At 48.2% G+C, this 26,789-nt stretch overlaps 1 protein-coding gene across 1 annotated transcript in view; it reads right to left on the bottom strand.

The window, feature by feature from the left end:
* EDRF1 (erythroid differentiation regulatory factor 1) overlaps window positions 1-26,789 on the bottom strand; it is a 1,702,580-nt gene that overhangs the window by 755,702 nt on the left and 920,089 nt on the right. The window lies entirely within an intron of this gene.

Raw genomic sequence — 26,789 nt, forward strand, 5'->3', positions numbered from 1 at the left:
AAAGAGGAATGGGTTGCGCGTGAAAATGCCTGGAGAGGAAAGAAGACATTGAGAATAAAATGTGGAGATATGGTGAAGATAAACAAAGGGGTTCTAAAAAAAAAGGGGAGGCTCTTTATTCTGATCCTGTGTAAGTGATAGCTGTGTTGCATGGAGCTATTCGTGTAGTCGGAGGGCAAGTATGGAACATAAATTGCGTTGCTTTTGTGAGGAGGATTTGAATGTAGGTGGTTGAGTGAAGAAAAGAGGGAGATGTGTTATAGTTGTGTATGTTCATCTTTTATGATCTAGTCATAAATGTCATTTCATTTGATTATATGTATATACATATATGTGCTTTCTTGATAGATATATGATAGCTTTAATATGTTTAGCATTGTTAGGCATGCCTTAGATGATATAAGTGCCTGCTTTTCCAGCTCGTGAGGTAGCATTCCATAGAATTCTGATGTAGATGTTTACTTTAGAAATGCAGTGTTCTATGCTAGTGAATTGCTGCCTACCTCAGTATGTGGAGTTGCTGTTATTGCTTGGGGTCTTTATTGTAGGTATAATCTTAAATAAATAGTATAATTACTCTTATCTGCATTCCGGAGTTATATACTTAACAGAAAGCTTCTCCTCAGAGGAGATGTCCGTGCCCTGCATGACTACCGTGCCTCCCACCCTTCTTTTCGACCAGGGGAGACGGTTTCGGTGAGATGATGGGCATCGCCTTCTCCGGTGTCTTCTCCATGGGCTGAAATGACGATTCCTTCCTGGCAGGCAGGGAAACTCTCGCCTTTGGGACCGTACTTTGCTAGGGAAGCCTCAGTCCGTAGGCACATATACATGGCCAGAACACCTGCAGAAAGGCAGGCCATGGTCCGGGACTTTTACAGGGTGGCGCACTTCCCTAAAAGTGCTTGGGGCCATCGATTGCACCCATGTGGCCATACGTCCACCTAGGGCCACAGAGCACATCTATCGCAACCGCAAGCACTGGCATTCCATCAACGTGCAGGTTGTATGTGATGCCAAGGGAATCCTTACCTCTGTATATGCAAACTATCCAGGGTCCACCCATGATAGTTTCATATTCAGAATGTCACCCCTACACCGGGCCCTGGAAGCTGAGAGGCATAGCAACACATGGCTCATTGGTGAGTACAAATGGCCCTGCAAATACATGCATGTCTCACACAGACAAAACCACACCACAGAAAACCCATGTCACCTCCAAAGGGGACAGTGCCTACCCTCTGAGCACCTACATGAGGACGCCAATACTGAACCCCACCACACCACCCCAGGTAAGATACAACGCAGCCCATATTGCAACTAGGGCCATGGTGGAGCGCACATTTGGAGTGCTAAAGTCACGCTTCCGCAACCTTGACCACTCTGATGGTGTACCGGTGGACATGGTGGTGCCCCCATATCCCCCAACCACATGCAAGGCAGCTGCGCATGGGAGGGGAAAGGGCACGTGGCGGCGCTGCCCATACCCAGCTTGTGGCACAATTTTTCACCTAAAATGCAACCCCTGCGGAGTGCACACAGGCCTGGCACATTCCAGGTGACAATCGATGATGACAAAGGGACAATCATCTGTCCCAACCGTACCATTGTGAGAATTATTTTCTTGAAGTCCTACATTGTGTGCATCCCTTAGAACTTAAAATAACTCATTCTGGTGTTCACAAAAGGAACACACGGAAGATGGAGTGTGCCACCAACACCATGCCAAAGTACACATCTAAATGTTGGTATTTAACCTAAACCCTCCCACACTGCATGTCACCTGGTTGACACACCATGCTATGGCATGCACATGTCAAAACTGAGAAATAAATGGCTGTTAGGCAGAAACCTGTGCAGTTCCCTTAGGGACCACTGCAAAAGGCTTAGGACTACAGGTGTTGGCATTAAACCCAATTGGTAGCAGTCTGTACCACCCAGATTTACCTGATAGCTGTGGCTGAGCAGCCTGACTTCTCTCAAGAAGAGTTAGACAGTATATAGAGTATACAAGATAGGTACCAAAATACAGTAGCACAAGCAAACACTGACCAGAGCTTTGGTATCAAAGTATATAATTATTTATTTAAAGAGACACTTATAGAAACACTCCAGCACTATTATTGTAAGAAAGTTCAAAACACAGTCACTATTAATATATATACATCCCTTATTCCTTATTAGACAAGTCTTAGTTAACACCACTTATTTTCAGACGGCGTCGTCCAGAGGAAAAGAAGATCTCGAAGTGGAGGAAAGCTGAAGGTCGTTGCACTGCCAGGGAAGAAACCAGCCGTGGAGTTCTCCGGTTAAAAGGTACTACCCTTTTATTCGCAGTAGTGGTAAATCATGGTATCCCGGTTGCTGGGGTGCTTGGCACAGGCAAGGCAGCCATGAGATGATCCGGCAAGGCGAAAAGGCAGGCAAACTGGTTATCCCCACCAGTCAAAGGAAGAAGACTCTTCGGAATGAAGATCTCCTCTGTCGTTGGGAAAAGTGGTGAGACGGTTCAGCAGGGCTCCACCGTTGGTGTCGTCGTTGCAGGTAGGCTCAGCTTCTCCCTCTTCGGATTCTTTGGTCCTGTGGCGACTTCTGAAGTTCCTGTCCCCAAAGCCCTGCTTAATATGCAGAAAACCCCCATTCATCAGTCCTAGCTGTCACTCAAACATGCTAAGTGGTGAGCCGGGCGGCTCACCACTGGGCCAATCATACAAGAGTGCGACTTGAGTTGCCGAGGCAACTCAGTCCATGGTGCCTAAACCCCCCTCCCACACATCCTGTAGACCCAGACAGAATGGCACCACTTTTGGAGGCTCCTGTGGAGAAGCCCGCCAAAAAGTGGAACAAAAAGTTCGACTTGGGTTGGAGTTACAGAGGCGAACACAACGACATTTTAAAACCGAGTTCTGGCAAAAAGACCCAACCGGGGAATAAATATTAAATAAATAACCCGGCGGTATCTTTAACATTGCACCAAAAAGTGGTGCGTTTAAAATGAATGGGAAAATCCCATAGGAAATATTCAGGTGGAATGTTTCGTGTGGTAACCACTGCCACCAGCCAGAAACTCGACGAGGGGGGGACTGCACAGTGCCCCCTCGAAAAACAGACCCAGGGGCAATCTAATTACCCCTACCAGTACTTCCACAATATGATGGTTTTTACTGGTTCTGTTCCCAATTTAAGACTAGTAAAGTCAATGGTGACTTTACATGCCCTTGGAGACAGTAGTCAGTCCCAGGGTATGAAGTCTGTTTGGGGGTCACTATGACACCCCTGTGTTACTGCACTGAGGGTGATGTGTAATACACTTACCAAAAACCACATGAAACCCAATGGAGTAAAAGACCCCATAGCCCATAAAACACATTACAAAGTCAAAGGATATCTCAAATCATGTCTAAGAGTGGGAGAAAAAGAGTCTCACTCTTAGCAGGAGAGAAAAATAAACCCCAAAAATCCAACAAAGCTGCTGGGGGACTCACTAGGTTTGGAAATTAGCCTTAACAGAGAATTCTCCCTAGCAATGGCCAACACATAACACTACTGTCACAAAGCGTTCAACGTAAGAGGTTCCGAAATAACTCACTCTCACACATCAAAAAAACAATGTACACATGAACATCAATGGGCCAGTACAACATACCAGAAACACATGACCCAACAGTGAATCTGTCTGACAGTGACCAATAATAATTGCACAAGTGCCACAATGTGTCATTACTTGCACGTGGCACCCTTCTATTTTTTGTGTGGCTCTGCTAACTAAAGGGGGCAGGGAAATGCATACAACCGAGAGGCAAACAATAATGGAGATAGTCAAGCTAATACATGAAGATGGAACATGAACAAAGGATGGATCTCAATGTCCAAACAAAAAGGGATGCTAACCATGCACTGGAAAAACAATCATGAATCCCACTAGGGGTGTATACACAGGTCGTACTTGAGACTGCCCACAGATATAATGGAAGCCCAATGCCTCTGTGTAAGTTACTTTTACACGCTGCACTCCTTGCAAGCCCATGGAAAGGGGAAGCAGGAGTGGCATATGTGCCTGGACCCTAAGGCACAAACAAGTAGGGTACCAACACGAAACAAGCCTGCATGGGTGCAGCTGGAATTTACAGTGGATGCCCTCGGCTGCCACGTAAAGCAACACACTGTCACGTAAATGCACAATAGACAAAAAACAAGTAAACAAAAGTCAAAAATGCCCATGGGTGACTGGGGGAGAACGGGGGCCCACCCAGGAGGGAGGAGGTGCAGGGTGCATGTCAACACCCACATGTGTGGATGTTGAGAAGAAAATAAACTCCATGGGTTAATGGGCCGCACGGCCAACATGGATCGTGAGACCTGTCGCTGCTGTCGCCACCCTCTGGTGTAGCATCAGAGTGTGGTAGTGGTAAAGGAGGATCACCACGCATAGCCCTGGCCTGGTCCGCCATGGCAGTGGCCATGCGGGACTGAGATGACTGCATCTGCAACCTTATGGTTTGGAGGTCCCCATGCAATACCTCACAGGATGCACAGAGTTTCTCCGTGATGGAATGAGTCAACTGTTGCATCTGCTGTTCAGACCGTCTACTGCTGGCTGCCTTGAGTGCAGCCAGTGTAGTTCTGAGGGACCTATACTCTAACCTCAGGGCTTCCCTGTGGCCTCGACTCTCTGCAGCCATGGTTGCATGCATAGCCTTCAGTTCTGCCCGTTGGCTCCTATTGCTGGCCACCATGTTCAGCCTGTGTGAGAGGCATGTGGACCGCAATGCCTGCTGCTGGTGCTCCTCCTGTCTTACTGGGGGTACCATGGAATTGGCCACTCTATCCATGCCATGAGCCAACATCTCATATGAAGCAGCCTGCTGTTGTGCAACAGCATACATGGACAGCTCCCACACAGTATCGCCAGCTAACACGCGGCCACCGCGTTAGCGGACCCCACGCCTGCCTGGGCCAAGGGAACCTGGCCCTTGATGTGACGGCGATGACTGTGGCTGCAGGACTGCATCCCTCCCTTGATCAGGTGGCCCAGGACCAGGAGTCCTTACTGTGGAGAGTGACCCTGCAGCCGTAACCACCACAGACAGATGTACCAACACTGACTGGCCATGTGAGGGGTTGTCTCCTCTTTCAGAGGTTTGGGATACAACAGCACCCACACTCGATGCACTGACCTGCGACAGTACAGAGGAATCAAATTCAGGTTCACCACCAGAGCCATAGGTATCATCAGAGGCAGACTCATACCGAGTCAGGGCCGGGATGGACTGTAGCACCAGTGGTTCACCATGGGCTGCCACACCACGTCCTCCACTGGCGCTTGTTTGAGGATCAGTATCCTGTTCCTCCTCCACCTCCCCCTCTGCATCCAGTGCCTCATCACCTGTACATCGACATAAAAATACATGCAGACCCATGTAAATAGCATAGCCCACACACATAGGCATCACAATGTCGTCATGCAACACACTAACCTGCCATGTCACAAACTCCTGCACATAGGCAGTGTCAATGGAAGGGAAGGTTAGCATGAAAGCAGCCATGAACGTGTGAAGAAAGGCTTAATACCACATGTAGTGCATGGTGCATAACACCTGCCTCACACACAATCATCTGACTGGCATAGTTCAGTCACCAATATCACTGATGCAAATACACAGATGCCACATAGCATAGCCATGCCTGATCTGTCAAACTGCATGAGCTGGAACTTGCGGACTACTGCCCCAGAGCCATGTACAATGGATGTGCCATGACATGACATGTAATTCAAAAACTCAATACATACCAGTGTCACAAGGTGCTAAGATGCAAGGGTGGTGGAATAGAGTGAAGGCAGTCACACCCATCGCATGAGGCCAGGTCATCATTGAGCAAATAGGCACGGTGAAGGTGAGACCTGGGGTTAGAAGTGGGAGTGGGCAGTGCAGTACATGGGAACAGCATCCAAATAAAATACAACTACATAATCAGTAATGAAAATGCGGCGGGCTAGTGGCAGTGGAAGTGTAAGTGCAGACAACAGGTGTCAATTGCTGCTAGAGGGTTGTAGGGATACAATAAATAGCCACAGAGTGCGGGAGATGGCAGGGAGGCAGTGCATGGGCTCAACTGGTGGCTCAGGGGGCCGTGTCAGCAATCAGTGTGGGCAGGTGGCTAGTGCATTTTCTCAGTCATCCAGGACTCCACAGGGGATAGGAGGACAGAAAGCACAACACATGAGTAAGCATCAGAAGTGCCTCCAGACCGGGAGAAGGTTCACCTCCAGTTCCATTGACGCAGGGAGGCTGTACCAGAGGGAGGTCTCAGCCGATTAACCGCCAACTAATTGCTATGAGAAGTAACTGACCCTGAGGGAGTAGGAAAGGGATGATCAAATACCATGAGAAGGAAGCAAATTAAGAAGATGGAGTTGAAGGAACTGCGGCCCCAGGACCCATAAGGCCTTGTGGACAATGTACAGGGATTGGAAATGAACAGTCGTAGCCACTGGGAGCCAGTGCCATCATCACAGTCCTAGGGAGATACAATACCTGGCCACAAGAAAAAAGGACAATTCCCACAGTCCAGTTCTGGATGAGTTGCAGAGGGAAGAGAAATGCACAGAAATCCTGGTAGAGTTCATAGCAGTACCCCACCATAGGAATGACCAGTCCTCTGGAGACAGTGAGCTGCTGGGGGAAGGAGAGGAAAGGAAGAATACCCCTGAGGAGGTGCAGCTGACAGGATGACCTCTCAGAGATGTGCGTAGAGAAGGCGAGTGTGCAGTGGAAGATTGTCACAGGCTATCCGCCATCACAGGTCGGAGCAGGAAGAGGGCCAAGGGAGGCTGGACAGAGAGCGACATGGAAGGAGTGAGCAGGTGTGGTGATTGGGTTTGTCATGGTGTACAGCACATTGTGCGTATGCAGTCTGCAGGACAACAAGCATGTGTCAGTCCACCATGACATGGTTCACCCATGGCAGTCATCATTACACTTCATCCAAGCAACATACACATGTCCTGGACACACACGCATCACCACTCACCAGACATTCCATCATAGATTGGCAGGTCTCAAACGCCTTGGATCTGCTCCACATCAATCAATGATCTCTTCATGTGGAGTGAGTTCTTTGTCCTCTCGTGGTGACCCACCTCCAGTCACCAGAGTAGAGGCGTAGTTGGCACCCAGCTTATCTTTGGCTCAGCGCCAGAGATCATTCAACGCTTGACTGCCTCAGAAGCTGTGCACCTCTCATTGCCCAAGGCGTTGATACGATTGGTGACACACTGCCAGTGGGCCATACGCTGGGCAGGCGTATGTGTGTTCCCTGCCCGCACAAGCATGTCATGTTTGTGTTCCCGCACGTAGTCCATGAGGATCTGGAGTTCTTCATCACTAAAGCTCCTCTTCCTTGACGTGTGGGTCTCCTGAGCCTGTTCGCCTACTGCACGCTTTGCCTTCTTGCAAGGTCATGCAGACCATGAGTGGCTGGGAACACTTTGGTCAGTAGGGGCTGGAGCACTGGTGGACTGGGCTGTGGCATCACCCACTGATGCTGTGACTGTAGGTAGCCTTGCAGGCATCTGTAACTGGGTGCTGGTGGCTGGACCTTTGTCCGCACGTCTCTTGCCCTTGGAGACACGGACATCCGCCCTTGGGTCTGTGCGGGCCTGGGCCGGGACCACTACAGGCCTGGCTGGGCGACCCTGAGCCTGGGTGGTGGTTGCTGCAGCTGCCCATGCAGCTTCCTCATCCTGCCTGGTGTGGACAGTAGATGACAATGATGCTCCAGGACCCCGGGTGCTGGGGATGTCAGCATCAGCTGCATCTTCCTGACCCTGTTGGGTGGACGTCATGGCTCTCCCTGCATGGGCCCGGGCACCTTGGCCACCTCGTCCACCTTTGCCTCCCTTCCCACTTGTTGCCCTCCCAGTCATGGCACTGATGAATTAGTGCAATGGGAGGTGCAGCTATTAATTGTCCTGGGCAATTTGAGTGAGGGGGCAGTGTACGAGATGTTAAACATACCAGTGAGCCCCAGCAATGCTCAATGTAACCCCTGGGGAAAAATAAACAGGCCGCGTAACGCACAGGCACCCCAAAAATGATAAATACATGTACGCCACCCCTCGGTACCTCACATTTAAAGAATAAACGTAACTCAATACGCTGTGGCACCCTGCAACACGGAGAATGTGTACGCAAAGCACATGTAAGCGGTACTGTGATGTTATGTATGAGGGTACACGGTACACAGTGGCACCCAGAGTGGGATTAAAGCATACGCGCGGCAACGTTTGCGTCTGGCAAAAAGTAGAGGATACACGCGCGTATGCATCAGTATGCGATATGATGCGTGTCGTGTGACTTTTATGGATTTGTTAATGACGTGAACGCGTGGGGTAACGCCTAGGTGCACACATTAGACGTTTGCTGTGCGTGTAGTGCGCTTAATCACATTACGCAACAAAGGCCTTTACTGTGCTGGTGGAAACTGTGGTTGTGTGACGCACAACACTCTTCCTCCTTCACTCTCCTGGCCCTGCTTTCCCCCATTCACCAGTACAGTGATGCTGCATGCTCGGGTCCGAGTGCCTGCCTGCAACCTGCACTATCTTCTTGTGCCAGCCGCCACATTTTTGACTGCAATCCTGTGTTTTCCCTGCAAACACCTCCAATGTACTTCCAGGGACTTAAAACTCTGCAAGGACCACCCAACGGTGCTACACAGCACTAATCCAGGACCCGGGTGGCTCATACCTGCAAAGCGGGTGCCATGTCTGCCCTATCTGCGTCATCTGGTGACGGCAGCACACCCACATCGCAGCAGAGGGCACCCAACTTTACAGACATTGAAGTTGAGATCTTAGTGGATGGGGTCCTGGATGCCTATGATGCACTCTACAAATGAGGGACGCAGTTGGGCTGCGACGCAAGGCTGAAGATCTGGGATGAGATCACGACTGCCATCCACGCGAAGGGAGTGGCAGTTTGCATGAGGGACCGGGTGAGGAAACGTTGGGACGACCTCAAGACCCGCAGCCATACCAAGGTGTTGGCAGCACTCGGGACGGAACCCACCACGGAGGTGCACCGGGCCGGCTGCCACCGCTTACAGCGGACACCGCTGCGGGTACTTGAGAGGTTCTACCCGGAACTCCACTCACAGTACTTGGCTTGGAAGAGAGGACTGGGTGACACATGTGAGTACCCATGTGGGGTTATGCCCTACGGCGTATGTGTGGCATGCATGTTTGAAATCCTTTTTGTGTGTTGTCTGTATTGTGAGTTGCAGCTGATTGGTGTCTCATGGCTAGGGTCGACATTAGTTGTGTATGGCATTGTATGGCATCTATTGCGTGTCGACTACTGGATGGTGCAGCTATGGCTTGTTGTTGGTGACATGCAGGGTATGTGTGGGGTGTAGTGGCTTGAATTTGGCAGATGTGTACTGGATGGGTTGTGTGCATGTGAGTTACATGCATGATGTGCTATGCATGTGTAGTAGGACTGAGTGCATGCATGCAGTCACATGTGATGGATGTGACACAGGTGCTCTGATGCCTGCGTGTGTGCATTGTGTGTGAATCAGTTTATGGATGTGACATGATGACTGACATTCCATGGTTTTTTCTTTTATGCCAGACATCCATTGGCACCCATTACTGATGTCAATGTTTTCTCCCCTATGTTTCCACAGTTGCTGCAGCTCATGGAGAGGGCGGTGGTGTCGTTGGGGAGCAACATGGCAGGGACATGACCGGCAGGCATAAGCACACAACCCAGAAGAGACGACTTGACTCTGCCTATCTGAGGGTGGGGTTGTGCATGTTTCATCGAGCACACCTGCTGCTTGTACGTCCCAGGAGGTTGGTGTGGAAGGGGACTCCTCAGTGGCTGTTTTCGAAGGAGCAGGGACAGAGGGGCCATCCATGGAAGAAGGCTCTCTGGAGTCATCAAGGGAGATGGAGGTGAAGGTGGTGGTGGAGGAGGAAGAAGATGAAGGCCAGTGCACAGAGTTGGGTGGAGACATCCAGGAGGGGATTCAGGCTGCACCCTTGGAACAGAGACAGGAGGATGTGCAGTGCTCCGTGGAGGGCACTGACCAACCTTCTGTCCCTGATCCCTCTGAGGCAGCACAGATCAACCTTGTGGATGCCTCCACCTAGGCCGGGTCCCACATTGGGTCCATGATGGTTACCCCAGAGCTTTCGCATGCCCTGCTAGCTGGGATTGCGGGGTGGGTGGGCGTGATCCGTGAACATGTGAGGGCAATTCGTGGGTCACTTTCACATCATCACGGATCAATTAGCAACTCCTTCTCACAGCTGGCACGTGCACTGCACTCGGGTGGTCTGTATTCACTGGCACATTCAGCTGCCGACTCCTCCACTGCCACCGCTGTGCAACAGTCATCCTCCAGTGGGCCTTGCTTGCAGGTTCCAATCACAGCCCACTCTACTCCTGTCATGCACAGTGCACCCTGTCAGGTGATTGCAACGTCCCCGCCTGAAATGGAGGTCGAAGGGAGTACAGTGGAGGTGGTTGCTGTGCCAGACCAGGCTCCTACACAGGAACAGCCATCAGTGCGGCAACTGACACAGCAGGACAGTGCTAGCACCGTACACCCCCATCGACCAACGTCAAGATGGCGCTGGTGCATGCGCAGGGCACGCTCGGACAGGCATATGCAGTATGGCAGTGGTCAGGCCCACTCTTCCGAGGTCCATTATCCATCGAGGAGGCAACCTGCACACAGAGCAACGGTGACCAGGTCCCATGTGGAGAGGGCTGCCTGCAGGTTGGCGTCACAGGTGATGGGGGCTGGGGTGTCGCACGTGGAGAGGGCTGCCTGCAGGGTGGCGTCCTGGGTGGTGGGGGCTGGGGTGTCCCATGTGGTGTGTGGTCACGGGTGATGGGGTGGGGTTCTCATGTGGTGTGGGCTGCATGCAGGGTGTGGTCACGGGTGATGGGGGGTCCCATGTGGTGTGGGCTGCCTGCAGGGTGTGGTCACAGGTGATGGGGTCCCATGTGGTGTGGGCTGCCTGCAGGGTGTGGTCACGGGTGAAGGGGGCTGGGGTGTGGCTGTCCCGTCTGGAGGGGCCTGCTTCCAGTGGATTTGTGCATGTATCGCGGTGTACGCGCAGGTGTTTTCACGCGTTTGGGCTGTAGTGCGTCCAGGGTACGCACGGGTGTTTCCACGTGATTGGGCTGGGGTACGCACGGGAGTTTGCACGCGATTTGGCTGGGGCGCGTACAGGGTGTGTGCGTTAGCTTCCACACGATTGGGCTGGGGTGCATCCGGGGTAAACTCAGCGCATAACCCGTCCGCACCCCAGCCAAATTGCATGGAAACTCAGCAGTACCCCGTCCGCACCCCAGCCAAATCGTGTGGAAACCCAGCACGTACCCCTACCGCACCCCAGCCAAATGTGTGGAAACTCAGCACGTACTCCATCCGCACCCCAGCCAAATCGCGTGGAAACCCGTCTGCACCGAGTTTTCACACGATTTGGCGGGGAGTGGAGGGGTTGTAAGCTGGTCATGGGATGGCGCGGGGGCTTGCACCGTGTTTGTCATTTTACTTGCTTTTTACTGCGTGTTTGGGTGTGGTGGGGGCATTACTGGCGCTGCTTGATGTTCCTTGCGCCACGGCTAGTGATGCCTCAGGAAATCCATGAATACGCGTACCGTGCAATTGTTATGCCTTTTCTGAACTGGTTTCTATGAATCGGGCCCTAAATGCAATTTTGGCTATGTTTAGATACAAAACATAAATGTCAGAATTCGGGTTAAATTAGAAGACACATTGGCAAACTCAATGATTCTGGGTTTTGTTACAGAGCACTAAGTGATTTGGTTTGATTTTTATCAGAGGATAGCATGATTGAGGCAAGACAATTGCAGGGGATAATGAAAAATAAGAGGTGTATCAAAAAGGAATCTTAAAAACAAGAGTCCTCTTGGGTGTTTGACCCTCACATCCTTGGGTACTGAAGTCATTAGTTCATTATCTAAGGCATGTGGGGATGTGCAAAAAAGAACAGAAACTTATAATCTTGATTCTCCAGACGCAGTCTCTCAGTCAAACCGAAGATACAGTAAGGAGTCCCTTACAAAGCTCCTGAGGCTGAACTTCCTCTCGTCCCACTTGACTGCCAATTCAACAAGCCTGCCCTTTGTCTTTGGGTTGCGTTTAATGGAAGATTCCCAAACCCTTGTCAATGGAGTACGATGATTGTGGCCTCTATAGATAACACGTCCCATGTTTGGGAAGAGCTTGAAGTACTCCTCAGGAGGTTGAGCTGGTGGTAGTACCTCCTTGGCTCTGGTTTGGTTTTCACAGGTCTCAGGGTCAGGTTCAGGGAGTAACTTATCCACTGGACCACTCCTCCTCCAGGACAATGGTCAATGGGACATCCTCCCTCTGGTACGCTCCCTACTCCTGGTGATATTGCACCATCTTGTACCATCACACAGCAGCTTTGAATTCATCCCTGGACTATTCTTGTTCTCCCTTTCGAGAAAGGGTAATTTGTCCTCCCCCAACCTCCTCGGCTACAACTGTGATATCTCCCCCTATCTGTCTGTCTGTCTGTCTGTCACAGATGTCAATACCTTCCACCACCTTTCCTCACTTGGTCTGTTGATCTCTGGATGATTCCTCTCCTCCAGCCTCATCACACTCTTTCTCTAGATGGTATTGGGTCACTTCCAACCTCCTTACAGCTCTCCATCTTTTTCTGACAGTCTGACTACATCACTCCCCAAAAACTCTTCTCTTCCTGATGACACCTCTTTTCCTTCAACCTTCTTCCAACTATCTCTCTTCCAATGATCAATCCTCTCCACAACTCAGCAATTATTTTCGCACTGATGACATCTGACCTCCTCCAAACTTGTCTAGGCTCTCCGTCTAATCTCCACTAGTCTCCCCCTGCTCTCATCTCAGTACTATTTTCTCTCTCATTACTCACAACCAACCAGCACTCATCTCAGTATTCCTTTCTTTCAACACTTTTGCTCAGCCTGCAGAGGTCCCTGAGGCCTTTAGGATTATTTTGCTTACTAAACTTGTATAGTAGCGCTCTGAGCGCACTGCATGTCTACCAAACCCCCATTTCCCACTTCCAGAACTCCTCCTGCCTTCCTATCCTCCGCTCGATTGGCCACCCAAACCAGGCCCTCCATTCTGATTGGCGATCCACACCAGGCCACAACAAACTAGGTCCAGGACCTCCTTTAGCCTGCTTCCTCAGCTATTTTCAGACCAGCGTGTGGTAAGGCACAGCCTGCAGAGATCCCTGAGGCCTTTAGGATTATTTTGCTAACTTAACTTGGACAAAATTGTATAGTAGCACTCTGAGCGCACTACATGACTCCCCGACCCGCATTTCCCACTTTGAGCACTCCTCTAAGCTACCTACTCTCCCCTCCGCGCCGCTCTGATTGGCCATCCAAACCAAGCCCTCTGTTTTGATTGGTCCAAGAGACCCACTAAAGCGCACCCAATCAAAGCAGCCCTCTTGCCCTGGCAGTCCCATCAACAAAGCACCCCAAAGCAAAGGACAGCTCCTGAAGAAGAAGCTGCTCCAGACCGAGTTGGCCTGTGGTGGCACGTGTTAGCCAGTGGTGCCTGCAGCCGTTAACCAGTAGCGACTGACAAGGTAGGCGAGGTCTGAACTTTGGGACCAGCAATTACTGCTCCACATTAGGCTGTCCGACCCATCTTATTATCCTATCATTATACAATCTAAAAGCCTGTATGCACATTCATCTGTTAGCCACATCCAATGCCTAGTAGGCCAACCATCACTGAACCATGTCTCACATCTAGGTAGATTGTGTTTAACCAGCCATATCTCGCATTTAGACAGATTGCGTTAGCCAGGCATTTCTCTCATTTAGACAGATTATATTAGCCAGCCGTATCCCAAGTCTAGGTGCTACTGCATTGACTGCTGTGCCCCCACTTCAGGCCCTTCTCCCTCTATCCAGGTGTCCCAGGTCTAAAAGTTGCTGCATTTAGAATTGTGAAGGCTCACATTTAGATAGAATTGTGAAGATTAGCAGTGCGTCACATTTAGATGGATAGAACCATTCATCACATTGTACTATACATGGCATCAGCTAGCCAAACTACACACAATCCCACACCAAACATAACCAACACTCGCATACAACAACCACCCCAAGCACCAGAATTTACCCCTACGGACATAAAAAGCCAGTGAGCACAACCATAACCTTAAATGCCAGCCAATTTAACACATAAAACACATAACATAAGAGACATCCACACACAACAAAAAACCCAGGCACTGGACTTCACCCTTATGGAAACGCAAGCGAATGCGCTCAACAACAACCTTAAATACCAGCCAAGCCATATATAAAACACACAAACACACACCCAACATAACAGACACTCACAACAAACACCCCACGCATTGGGCCTCACCCTTACGGATACAACAAGCCAGTGCACACAATCAACCCATCTGCAACCCAACACACACAGATGCCAGTTTCTCCTGGTTCTGAACCTATCCTATTCCCTCTACCCTCACTAACCAACCCTGTCCTCTTTCTTGCAGAGTCACGTGAGCGACTGGAGACTGCCTCTGGGTGGAAGCGGTGTGCAGTATAAATCAACATAATATAACTTGACCTCGCCAGCTTTCCAGACTGAACTGTTTGTGCTTTCTTGTGATTGGACCATGTGGTGATAAACAGGTGGTTCAGAAGGGGGTTGGCTGAGATCAATTTAGTGAGGGCATGGACACCTGTGAAATCTCCTGCCTTCCCCCTTGGATCCTTGCTGCCTCTGCCTGTGTTACTCTGGGTCTCTCGGTTCTATAAGCATGTGTATGCGGAGACAACACATTGTCTGGTAAATTGAAGCATAAGTTTTGCACTGACCGGATGCATGGACCTTAAGCAAATTGTTCTATCCACCATGCATAACAAATGCAACACCCTAGACCTAGTCTTTACATCATCCCCCATCATGACCAGCGCAGAAACTATCCCACTTGACTTTCCTGACCATGTCGCCATCCCACTGTCGATCACCCACTTGACCAGGTTTAGGGTGATTACATCAAATTTATTTGGTCAACCTTTTTTTTGGACAGGTTGATTTTGCTGCAAATATATATTGGGGCGGGGAGAGAGATGCAACGGATTCTCCTATGACCACAAAGGCTGCGCAGTGATCTGTTGATCCCCTTGACCATGCCCCACAAAGAGTAGGCTAAATGCCCTCTCACCTAGCGCCTCCCATTCAAATCCTTCCCGGTCAATGAGATAGAAGCAAACTTGACAGACTTCCATTCCACAGGGAATGCCTCAGTGCTCCTAGAATTATTCAACAGCTCTGCCATGCAGCTGGTGGACACTCATGCCCCCCTAAAAACCCTCCGCACTTAGACCAAACCATCCCCCCCCTTGGTACACCCCTGAGCTGGCCTCCAACATATGCTCAATCAGAGCCGTGGAGAAACAGTGTCACTAACCTGGACATCTCACCAACCTCAAATCTCTTGTCTCAAGTGGAGGATTCAGATCACAAAAGGCTGAAGCTGCATACTACTACTCCACGACCATGGCAGAAGACTAACATGAGCAAAGCCCTCTTCGACGTAGTAAAGCATTGTACTAAACTCTCAATCGGGTGTGAGGGGCCAGCAATTGATCTCTCACTATTCTTATAATTCCCACTATGGATATGTGAGGTTGATAAGAATTCAATAGTAAGATTCACAAGAATATTTTGAAACAAGAGACATACTTTATGTTTTTCTCACTACATGCATAACAGTTATTAAAACATTGACATGTATGTATAATTCATACATTTGCTAATATAATCTTTTTATATGCATGTGATCCATGTGTTCTTAATGAATCTAAATCAGTATGTGTTTTCTTAATCAGACCAAGTATCCTTTGTAAATGTGCATTTTTCAAAAGTCAATTTTGGACATACCTTATCTGATTTGCTTTTCAATTCGGGTGGCCTGCCCCAGTAACAACAGAAACCATCAATTTGAACGTTGACATTTGACAAAAGCACAACTCAGTAACCTATTCTTTAGTGCTGAAGCCTACTGGAATAAATGAACAAGTTACTTACCCATGGTAACGTTCTTTCAACTGGATGTTCCTCCCACGTATTCCTTATCTTTGATATTTCCATATGCCAGCTCTGCTGCCTCTGAAAATACATTTCAGTAGGGGGGGAGCTGTGTGTCGACACCTGTCGAGGCTATGCCCCTCCGAGGCCTACGTATCAAAGTCATTGCAGGTATAAATAGCACGCACAGCGCCCGTTGGCCTCAGTTCCGTTTTGACAAGTGGAGCTTTGCCTTGTGTCCGACGGTTACTCCCCCTGAGAGAGCGTAGACTGCAACCGCAAGGGAAATTCTACTGCAGGGTAGGTTGGGAGGGGCGATAAGGAATACGTGGGAGGAACATTCTATAGAAAGAACGTTACCATGGGTAAGTAACTTGTTCTTCGAATGGATTGTGTCCTCCCACATATTCCTTATCTTTGATACATTCCCAAAGCAGTATACGTAATTTGAAGGGGGGATTAGAAATTAGTGAGATTATGTATGCAAAAGCAGAATCTTGGCTTGTGGAAGAGTCTAGACTGTAGTATTTAGTAAAGGTGTGCACAGACGACCATGTGGCAGCTGCACATATATCTTTTATCGGAACTCCCCTCTGCAATGCAGATGAAGTTGCAACAACCCTGGTCGAATTCTTAGATGTTATGGAGTGTCTTTACCTGCCAGTTTGTAGCATTCTGTTATAGTGCGTATAATCCATCCGGAGATGGTTTGCTTGGTTATGGCTAGTCCCCATTTGTGACCTGAAGAGCCCACAAATAATTGGTCATTCTATCGTAATCTTGCCAATCTGGAGATTTAAAAGCTCAGTGCACATCTAGGGTCCTCTCTGTGGAGTCTTTCTTCTTCTTTTACCGGATGTGGTGGAGGATAAAGGGAAGGTAATGTTATTTTCTGAGTAATATGAAGCTCTGAAACAACTTTGGGTACAAAAGTAGGTTTTACCTTAAGTGCCACTCTGTCTTTATGAAAGACAGTATGAGGAGGCTTGCATGATAAAGCCTGTAGCTCACTCACCCTTCAGGCAGATGTAACTGCACTAAAAAGACTATCTTCAGAGTTAGTAGTATTAATGGACAAGAGTGTAGATGCTCAAAAGGAGCTCCCATCAAAAAGTTTAAGACCAAATTGAGATCCCATAGTGGGATTTGAAAAGGTATTGGAAGGTAAAGATTAGTTAGTCCCTTTAAAAATTGAACTACCAGAGGAATCTTAAAGTAGGAGACGTCCTCGGAAGTCTGCTTAAAAAATAGAAAGCGCTGCCACATATCCCTTTATGGTACCAATCTAGAGCCCCAGATTTGCCAGATGTAATAGAAAGGATAACACCATCAGTGTATTACATGAGAAAGGGTCAACATTCTTATCTCTACACCAGCTGCAGAACTTATTCCAGCGGCAGCTGAATAAAGATTTGGTTGCTGGCCTGCTGGCCGAAAGCAAAACCTCCATTACGTCGTCCGGGAGGTCCCAATCCTTGTATCTCAGCCTCTCAGAAACCATGCTTGATATCCGGATAGAGAGCCTGAATCTCCTGTCGCGAGAGAACGTCCTCTCTTTGTGGAAGACGTATCGGAGGGCAGATGGACATGTCCAGAAGGTCCGGGTACCATGTTCTCCTGGCCCAGTCCGGGGAAACCAGGATCATGGATTTCCTGAACCTCCTCAACCTCCTGATCATGTGAGGAATGACAGGGATTGGAGGGAACGTGTACAGGAGTGGAAATTCCCAGTCCACTACGAACGAGTCTCCTAGAGCTCCTCTCGGGGGACAGCTCTAGGAGCAGTACAGTTTGCACTTCCTGTTGGCGGGCGTCACGAACAGGTGCACTTGAGGGGTTCACCAAAGATTTCCTGAAGGACTTCCTGAGGTAGTTCCCACTGTTGCGAGACTGTGCTCAGCCTTCACAGAGCGTGCGCCGTTGTGTTCTTCTCTCCGGCTAGGTGAACTGCTGACAGAGAGATTCCTTCTTGTATTGCCCAAAATCAGAGCTGCATTGGCTCTCTGAACAGTGGTAGTGACCATACACCTCCTCTTTTGTTGAGGTAGTACATAGCCCCTGTGTTGTCCGTCATTATCAGGACATTCTTTCCCCGTACAGATGGCAGGATGGCCTTCAGCGCTAGTCTGATTGCTCTCAGCTCTTAAAGGTTGATATGTAGTTTGGACTGCGATGGAGACCAACGACCGCTGATGGTGAAATCGTTGCTATGGACTCCCCACCCTGTGAGTGAGGCGTCCGTCATGACTGATATCGCCAGCCATGATTGCCAAAAAGGTTCTCCTTTCAGAATGTTCTCCCGACAGGCCCACCACTGAAGATCCAGTGACACTCTGTTTGGGATTTGTAGGCGATATGACATTCTTCCTGAAAACTGTGACCACTGGGCCCTGAGAGCCCACTGGAGAGATCTCATTCTCAGACGAGCCTCTGGCACCAGAAAAATGCAGAATGCCATGAGGCAACCTCAGAAAATCGAAGGCCGGTAGATGTTGGGCATTCTGTAATTTTGTCACCATCTGCAGAATGTCTTTAGCCCTCACCTCTGGTGGCAAGGTATTTCCCAGGGATGCATCCAGGACTGCTCTAATAAATTGGAGTCTTTATGATGGTATCATGTGGGATTTGTTGAAGTTGAGGGAGAAACCCAGCCTGTACAGGGAGTGGCAGGTGTAGCTGAGATGTTCCAGGGGGAACAGGCCCTGATCAGTCAATCGTCCAGGTAGGGTAGACGTGAATCCTCCCCCCTCTGAGACTCGCTGCCACAACTGACATTATCTTGGTGAAAACCCTCAGGCGGAGGTCAGCCCAAATGGCAGATCCCGAAACTGGTAATGAGAACCGCCAACGGCGAACCTCAGGTACTGTCTGTGCTTGTGATGGATTGGCACATGAAAGTAAGCATCCTGGCGGTCCAATGATACCATCCAATCCTGAAGCTGTAGGGCAAGGATCTGAGAAAGGGTTAACATCTTGAACTTGTCCTTCCTGCGGAACTTGTTCAAGTCTCTTAAGTTCAAGATGGGTCTCAATACTCCATCCTTCTTGGGGATTAGAAAATATGCGGAGTACCAACCCTTGTTCCTCTCCGCTACAGGTACTGGTTCTATTGCACCTTTCTCTAGCAGGGTTAATATCTCCTGCATAAGAAGCGGATCTGGAACTTTCAAAGAGTTGTTCCCCGGTGGATGACTGAGATTTTTGCAGGAAAGGTAGGCAGTAACCTTGGGCAACTGTTTCCCATGCCCAAGCATCTGAAGTAATAGTCTGCCATTCTGTCAGATGCTTTGATAACCTGCCTCCTACTGCAGTCTTATGTAGGAAGATCTCCGAGAGATTTTGGAGTGGCTGACGCAGTGGCTGAAGGTAAGGCAGCCGCTGCTGTTGCGGTCTTAGTACTTCTCCCGCGTCCACCAAGGGGTAATCTTGTATGTCTTCTTTGAGCTAGCTGTCCTCTGCCTCTTCCGAATGCGGAGCAATAGCGAAAGGACCTACCCCTCCAAGTCGTACTTGTGGGGCGGTTTGGAGTTTGTCTTTTTGTGGCTCAGAGTGATTTTGCTGCCGCTTTGGAAGTTTGGAGAAACTGCAAACTCTCATCAGTTTTATTCCCAAATAAATGCGTGCTGTCAAAGGGCAACCAAGCAAATCTGCTAATAGCTGTACTAGCTGCCATGGCTCTGCTGATGCTATCAACAGAGTCGAGACCAGTCTGGAGGGAATTCGCACAAAGCGTCCTTCCCATCCTTGACAATGATAAGAACACAGTCTCGCGCTCATCGCCCTCGGGGATATGGTCAGTCGCCATTGAAATGCACTCCCAAAGGGTGTGTGTAAATCTAACTAGCATGCACCTAGTATTGGCAGATTTTAAAGCCATACTGCCGCCCGAGAAACCCTTCTTGAACATGGCATCATGCCTTTTATCATCTCTAGCCTGTGGGATCGTAGGATAGCTATTTTGTCTACCTGAAGAAGTGGCTGCTTGTACTACCAGACTTTCTGGTGTAGGGTGTTTGGAAAGGTAAACAGGGTCTGAACTAGATGCTCTGTATTTGGCTGTCAGTTTTTTATTAAAGGATAGTTCCGGGACTTTTTTTTTTATTGTCCCTACGGTTCGGCCATGTGTTTTTAAGCATAAATCGGTAGATCGTAGAAAACTTTCCTATGGACCTTACCCGATTTTTCGTCCATTAACGCACTCGAAATCAGCCGCCATTTTCTGATAATCCTATCATTTCCCCCCATCGCCCTGGCTCACCTGCTTTTGCGGCACTAAATCAAATCCCCCGCCCCTGAGCCTGACATCAGCAGACGCGTACCGCCCATTTCCCAACGCCAAAGCACGTTTCGTGTCAACAATCGCTGCGCCTCAGCTAATGAAGTGTCGCCATGGAAATGGCAGGACGCCTCTTTCCTCAATAAGTATAAACACACCGTTTCACAACACACAGCAGCAGATTTTCGATTCCATTACTCTCTCTGTGTTACTTTGAGTATTCTGTGACTCGTTTCTGTGCTCTGGTCAGCTACCATCGCTGCTTCTAGGCCTTGTGAACACCTGTACCATCTCTGTAAATTATTTTACTTTCTTTACCACACAATGGCTACAATAATGCCGTATATGTACGAGCCCGAGTACACCGAGGAAGAACTACTGGAAAGGCAAGCAATGGGGAAAACGATGGGGATTCGGACGGCAGTTGGGAGGACCAGTCAACGGATGAAGAGCCTGGACCATGTCGCATGGACGGCGTCTCCACCTGGTGCACGTGCAATCGGTGCAAGCTAATGCCAACTGAAGAGGAGAACTGCTGCTGCCGTGAAAATTCCGGGTGCTTGGCCTACATTTCGGAAGGCGAGCCAAGTCTGCAATGCATCACCGAGCTGCCAGAGTTCAGGGAAGCCTGCCTCTCACGGACCGTGTTGAGGATGATGATGGTGCTTATGCACGAACTTCGCGGCACTGTTCGTCCGCGTAATCCGAGTAACGAGTAAGTATACTCTGGTTGTGATGTCAGTGATGCCACTACTATTTCATGGTCGTCTCCCACATATAAAATTAGATCTACATATCATTCGAATGCATGTAAATTGGTTCCATATTGTGCATTTTCTAGATAGAATTTTTTTCAAAGCAGAATGACATTTTTTACCTGAATCGACAGTGATAAGAAAGTTTTGTCATTTTAATACAGTTTGCATCTTTCATTTTCACAGGTGGTACAGGCTGGTGGCCTATCGTTGCTTCACTTGGTGGCGTCACGGGAGGCTCGGACACCGCGTTCGGAGAGTAATACCTGCCTGTGCGGTACTTGCCATTAGACAACATTTCCCCAGCGACAGTGGACAATACCGCGGATTCTCCCTGGATGTGCTGCAACCGGAACTTTACAATGTGTAATGTTTATTATTTATGTTCAATTGAAATTAAGATCTAAAATAAAACCCAACATATATTTTAACAATGGTTGTTTTGATTTTTTAAATGAATCTAGTGTGTCTCCATTGAATAGTCTTCCTGTGCCTTGTCTTGTCACACCACATGTCTCCGGCCAGCATCCTCCCTCACGCTCGCCGCCCACCTTCAATCCACATAACCGTTGAACCCATATGCAGCAGACATACATATGTTATTTTGCGGGTTGGCATCAAGCCTCCCGGCCTTGCCTCCTCCCCCAAAAATACTTACCACACCACTTTGTTCAAGCGTTGGCAATAAAAGGCCGTTGGATTTTATTGATACAAAACATGGTTATAGGTAAATAATCAATATGGTTGATCATAATAAATCATCCTTTTGGGCACCGGGTACAGAGATGACCCCCTCTGGCCCGTGCCGCCTTGCCACCACAGGCCAGCCTGCTGCTGACTAACTGCCTAGGCATCCAGGGTCTCCAGGGTGAACTGCACCCATATATTCTCCTGGGAGGGTGAGGTATTTATAAACTCACCCCCCTGCCTTCCATGTACTAGATCCTGCAGCCTGCCTCTTACATGCAGTTAGATGGCCTCTCCTTGGTGAGGCCCTACGGCAAACGAGTCTTGTCTGCACGACCACCGCCCCAATCCACCCCCCCACCACCCTATCAAAGGCAGTTCGCACCGGGGTACTTGTGCTGGCAAGTGGAGCTGTCAGGGAGCGATAAAGGCCAAGAGGTGCCAAAGACCATGTACACTTCAAAGTGGTCTATAGAGCATGGGTTGTTGTTCCCATGTCTACCTCCAAACCCCGTGTCTCCTGCCAAGCATCCCCCCTCACGCTGGACGCCCCTCTGCAATCCACATAAGTGTGTCTCCATTCACGAGTCTTCCTGTGTCTTGTCTGCACGACCACCGCCCCAATCCACCCCCCCGCCCTATCAAAGGCAGTTCGCACCGGGGTACTTGTGCTGGCAAGTGGAGCTGTCAGGGAGCGATAAAGGCCAAGAGGTGCCAAAGACCATGTACACTTCAAAGTGGTCTATTGAGCATGTTCCCATGTCTACCTCCAGACCCTGTGTGCCCTGCCAAGCATCCCCACTCACGCTGGACGCCCCCCTGCAATCCACATAATGCCACGACATATACACGTCATTCACAAACACACCCCTGTTTCGAATTCTTTATAACCCACTTCATATTTGTAATGAGAACTTCTTTGCGCTTTGCTAGTCAACCCGTGAAGGTGCTGGTTATCTGATCTTCGTCTCTGTGAACTTCTGTGACCACTTCGAGGAAACTCGTCAGTTTGCAACCTGTGAACTGCTCCCTGTTCTACGACAAGAAACTACTCTGATCCCTGCATCTAACTGTTTGTTCGTCAAGGTAAGGCCATGTACCATAATCATTTTGCATCCAATTTCTTTTCGTTCAAGACAGTACATGCAAGGAACTAGTCACATGTTCTGAGTTTAGTCAAATTATTTTTCTATTTTTTTAAAGTTATTCAAATACTTATCCGCATGTGAATAACGTGTATAGTTCCAAGAACCAAAACGAACCGTGCATTGAACCTTTTATGTGTCATTTAATTTTTTAACACATTGGTATTCATAGAGAATTGTTGATCTTTACTTTTCAGAACTTTCCACAATGCCTGCCTGTTCCATTGGCGGTTGCCCTTCGAAGACCCATAATAAATCTGAAGGTACTATAATGCATGTTTTCCCTAAGACAATAGATCAGATAAGAGAATGGGTCCGATATTGCGGATATCCACCGTCTGAGCTTGAAAGTAGAGTCCTAGAAGTCTTTGCGGACAAGAGGGGTGATCGATACCGCATCTGCAGCAGGCACTTTAAGCTCAGACATGTACTCCACATCATTGCTAATAAAGAAGAACACACCGCGAGCGAAGCGAAAATTGCTCTCAGCCGCTATTCCCACTCTATTCGTCCACATCCCTCCACTGGTGAGTCAAGTTTACGTATTTATCTCTCGGCCTTGCGGTAGTGTGTAGCATTAGCTAACAATAATTTCCCCATTTATGTATCCACTCAATATGAAGGCGGAAGATTCTCCATCCGTGTCGTTATTGCAGTCATCAGCCACTTCAAGCGCCTATCGGGTAATCTTACTTAGCTATTCTGCCACTGACTTGTTTTAGGCATGTAAATCAATAGTTTTAATTTATCGTGTGATTATTTTACCTAATGGTACACCCTTATACTCGTCCTCTAGTCTTTGTTTTCAGTTTTAATTATTGTTATCCAAAATAATGCAAGAACTGTCTTTCAGGGAGATGCTGAGGAGTCCAACGTATTGACGACAACCGTTGATGTCACTCAGATGCTCGAGGTACGTTTCCGGACAGTTCCATCGATGGAGATCATGAGATCTTGCATTCTTGTAGCGTGATTGTTACACACAATGTTTTTTTCGTTTTTAGCCATTGATATGTCCTTCTGTCGTCGCCCTCCTATGTGTCTTCTTTTTTCAATATTTTGTTCATTACTAATGAAAGTCCTATGTTTCAGGGAGTCGATGGAGCATTAGTCCAAGAAGAAGGGGGAGCATGCAGTTACGGGTCGGCGCAACAGCTTGCAGAAGTGTGCACCGCAGTTACATCGTCCCTTGATGTTCTTATGCATTTCGAGGTATCGATACTGACAGTTCGATCAAGCGAAATCATATGACGTGATTACATCCGCTATACTTCCTTCTTTATTAATGCAAGTACTATGTTTCAGGGAGATGACGGAGCTTCTTCTACAAGAATATCACCCCTAGTAGTTGATGCAGATCTCTGGGTGGTGACACTTCCAACGATCGAGCAAATCGAATCATATTTAGATATCCATTATTTATTTTAGACAACTGATCATTTGTGCAGGTCTATTTAGATGAGCCGTTGACGCCTGCACAAAGTTTATGTTCTTTTTAACAAAATAGAAAACCATACTAATGCAATTACTGTGTTTCAGGGAGTCACTGAAGCATCATCTTCAATAATATCATCAATGGAACTCTATGAGGAGCCCGAGGTATGGATCTTGACAGTTCCATCTAACTAGATCAACAATGCGTGAATAATTGTCGTTTGAATGTTCTACACAAAGCGTTCATTCGTGTTTTGCTATTGAGATGTACGTGGGTATTGGTCCCCAAGTACATTTTGTGTTTTCAATATTATTATACATACTAATGAAAGTTCTATGTTTCAGGGAGTCGATGGAGCGTCAGTGCGTGATGGATGTGCTTATCATGAAAATATAGTCGTTGCAGCGCAAGAGGAAGTGGAGACATGCACACACGAGTCGGAGCAACAGCGTCCCGATGTTGAAGTTCGAGGCAAGAAAGTTTCAAAGAAAAGAAAGCAAAAGAAGGTTAGTGTCCTGGTCGCTATATTATGTTGTTTTTCACTGTTAATAGTTCAATACTGTAAGTTGTGTTTAAACTGAACATCCCTTTTCCAATCTGTCCTCTAGTTGCGAGTGGGTGTACGAACTAGATCTACACAGACAGTGAAGCGAACGAGAGATGTTGCTTGTCAAACCTTTTGGCAGGGACTTGAGACTGGAGATGCATCGTGCCAATGGGAAGAATATGAAGTGATTGACAACGGAGCTATACCACATCCAGCCATTGATAGTGAATGTCCTCCTGGTAGTTCGGATGCAGTCGGAGATCAATTCACAGAATCCACACACGCAAAAACTAAGACCGCGAGAAAGTTGAAGAAATTGTTTTATTCACCCATCGCCGGAGAAGGAACAGATGTTGCAATGGAAGAGAATGAAGTAGACGACAATGAACACCATCAATATCACTGAACATAGCGGAAGACGATATCAGAGATTCTACCTTTCATGTGAGTGACATGTCCTCAACGTTACAGGCCGAACCAGCTGGGATGCAGAGTGACAGTATAAGGAAAGAGGCCAAATTCATTGTATTCGATAGTTGTTTGATTGATATTATTATTCGGATGAAATGTGGGCATTCGGTTGGTGGGGAAGTATGTGGGGAGCCATTGATTAATGTGACTCGTGCAATTCGAGGCACTTACCTTAAAATACATGCCACCTGTACAAAATATCATCCTTTCTCATGGTCTGCACAACCCATGCTGGGGATAACTGCCAGCAGGCAATCTACTTTGTGCAGCGGCTGCACTTTTTAGTGGTTCAAGTTTTAAAAAGTTAGAGTCTTTCTTTCAGTTTGTGGGAATCCATTTCATTGCGAAAACTCAGTTCTACAAATACCAAACCGATTATCTATTTCCAGCCATTAGCGAAGCTTGGAGAATGGAAAAAATGTCTATTGATAGTACATTCGCGGGCAAACGCCAATTTTCAGGCTAGCCGGTGATGGACAGTGCGACAGCCCAGGATTTTCAGCCAAGTACTGCACCTACCACTTTCAGGACATGGAAAGTAAGAAAATTGTGAGTTTGGTGGTCGTGCAGGTGTCACAAAGTACATCCTCAGTGGCCATGGAGAAAGTTGGCTTTGTAGCATCATTGCAAGAACTACAATCGCGGGGAATGGTGATCGACCTGATAGCCACGGACAGACATGTTTCAATTGCCAAGACAATGAGAGAAGAGTACAAAAATATAAATCACCAATTTGACGTTTGGCATCTTGCAAAAACAATCAATAAAAAAATGTCGGCTGCAGGTAAAAAAAAAGATATGCAAGGTATTTCACAGTGGTCCAAGTCAATCAGCAACCATCTTTGGTGGAGCTCAAAAACATGTGGAGGGTCGTTGGAAATTCTACTGTAAAAATGGCGGTCAGTAATGCTACACTGTAGCAACGTTCACCGCTGGACCACAAACCAACATTTCCACAATTGTGAACATGGCCATTTGTCCACAGAGGAGGCACGGAAGAAGAAGTGGTTGATTCCTTCATCACCCACTCACGAAGCCATTGAAAAGATTGTATTTGATAAAACTATAACAAGAGATTTGAGGGGACTCACGGAATTCTGCCACACAGGAGATTTGGAGGTGTTCCACAATATGTGCCTAAAGTACAGGCCAAAACGATTGCATTTTGGCAGGGAGGGCATGATAAATCGGACTCTTCTAGCGGTCTTGGCACATAACCATAATGTTGGCCGTCAACAAAGTAGGACGACCGGAACTTTAGGGACGCTTCGCTACAATAAGGCCTTCACTAAAAGAAGTAAACAATGGGTTATCAAACCAGTGTTTGAGGATATGCAATATGACT

Source organism: Ambystoma mexicanum, chromosome 8 (genome assembly GCF_040938575.1).
Source record: "Ambystoma mexicanum isolate Mex_15411 chromosome 8, UKY_AmexF1_1, whole genome shotgun sequence".
NCBI lineage: Eukaryota > Metazoa > Chordata > Amphibia > Caudata > Ambystomatidae > Ambystoma > Ambystoma mexicanum.